The following is a 1,679-nucleotide window of genomic DNA, read 5'->3' on the forward strand; positions in this document are numbered from 1 at the left end:
TTATTTAATCCAATCTGATCCGTCTGAGAGATATGAGAATTAATTGCTGACAAGCGACAGGCCTAAAGCACAGAAACATGAGCGTTTCAGATACTTATAAATTCTCTTTTTAGTGGACAAGACCGCGAGTATGTTTTTAAAGAGGGGTTATTAAACACGAATCTGTTTCTGAAAGTGTTTTTCGTATTTCTTCTTCTGTGTTATGCTGTTGTTTTGTGATGTGAAATCGAAAGTATTTTTAACCAGACATTTCTCCGCTTGTTGAGTGTGACGTCACCGCTTCCGTGTCCAATCAGATCTCACGAGAAAACAACAAAAGGTGCTAATATACACTCACAATGTGATTATAATACTAACAAAAAAATATAATCATAACCTTTAAATCCATACCGAAATCACAGATAACCAGACAATGAAAATATAAATAAATTAATATAAAAAGGATTTGTGTTTGGGACGCTGTGAGCACGGAGACTGTAGTGTACACCGTGAGTTTGAAAAGGGTTATCTTAAATGTTTAATATGAATAAACAGTGCTTATAAACGGCTGCTGAGGCAGTATTCTCAAGTGAAGCGAGTTGAGGCTTGGACCTGGAAACAGCTTTAATTACTTCATCACTTAACAACAGAATAAGACCAGTGCATTAGTTTGTAACTCACTTTATTTTATATAGTGTTTTTGTTGCTGTTGCTGCTAACTCAACATATTTCTTCATCTCATTAACATCATCATCTCCAGGTCACACTGAACAGCAGATTGTTGTCTCAAGCCAGTGCTGATCAATGACAGTTTATCTGCAGTATGACAGAGAAGAGAGGAAAGATGAGTCTCTCACAGAAACAGAGGTAAGACTGAGTCTGCTTTCAGAGAATCATTTCAACACTTTCTGTGAAGAATAAAACCCCATCAATAATTAAGTCTTTTTCTTGCTTTTGCCATGAATGAAATGTAGTTTCTCCAAGATACTCTCTTTAAACAACCACATCTGTGTAAAGAAAAGAGCACCATGTTTGTATGTTTCTGAATTATCTGTAATGTTAACCTCTCAGAAACTGTAGAAATCAAAAGATCATCCATAATTTAACATATAAAGTTGATTGCATTACACGTTTGGGGTTGCATATTTAGTAGGTAATAAATGTAAATAATGGGCAAACTAGATATTATTTAGAATTAATACAAATATACATCAAACCTTACAGTGTAAATTAGTGGAGATTTTTAAATGGCGAAATGTAAAAGATTTTTGTCTCTTTCCTCAAAGCGTCTCGTTCACTGCACACAGGTCATTGTTTCATTATATTCATTGCTATAGATACAATATATTGTATGAGCTAGCTGTGTTTCTTAGTGAAGTAGAAATTGTGCAGGTAGAAGCAGCGCTCACTTAGACTGGTTAGATGATTCCCTTTATAGCAGACCTGATGCAGTTCGTGAACTAGTTGTGTGTTCACTGAACTATACAGTGTTCTCTGTTCTTTGTGTCATTAGTGTAAGATCAGGATCCCGTGCGTCCAGCTCTGTGTCTGTGAAGAGTGACTGGTCAAAAGAGGATCCACCGAACTTCAGTGAGAAAAAAACACCATCTACCAAAAGGTATTTAATGTTTTTCTTTTTGTTGGTTGCACATGGACTGCTAGAAAATATGACGTTTTAGCATTATATTAGCTAATTTTGT

General features: G+C 35.4%; 2 protein-coding genes and 1 long non-coding RNA gene across 4 annotated transcripts in view; 2 read left to right on the plus strand and 1 right to left on the minus strand.

Annotated features, from left to right (window-relative positions):
• Nucleotides 1-1,679, minus strand: part of LOC109103223 (NLR family CARD domain-containing protein 3-like) — a 1,793,396-nt gene that overhangs the window by 901,707 nt on the left and 890,010 nt on the right. The window lies entirely within an intron of this gene.
• The window catches only part of LOC109070511 (ribonuclease inhibitor-like), an 862,999-nt gene that overhangs the window by 403,407 nt on the left and 457,913 nt on the right, over nucleotides 1-1,679 (plus strand). The gene's annotated exons all lie outside the window — the stretch shown is intronic.
• LOC122134513 lies at nucleotides 8-1,597 on the plus strand. The gene is made up of 3 exons (XR_006157780.1): nucleotides 8-319; nucleotides 740-846; nucleotides 1,493-1,597. It is a non-coding gene; the product is annotated as an uncharacterized LOC122134513 (long non-coding RNA).

The sequence above is a fragment of the Cyprinus carpio genome, chromosome B22, assembly GCF_018340385.1.
Source record: "Cyprinus carpio isolate SPL01 chromosome B22, ASM1834038v1, whole genome shotgun sequence".
NCBI classification, from domain to species: domain Eukaryota; kingdom Metazoa; phylum Chordata; class Actinopteri; order Cypriniformes; family Cyprinidae; genus Cyprinus; species Cyprinus carpio.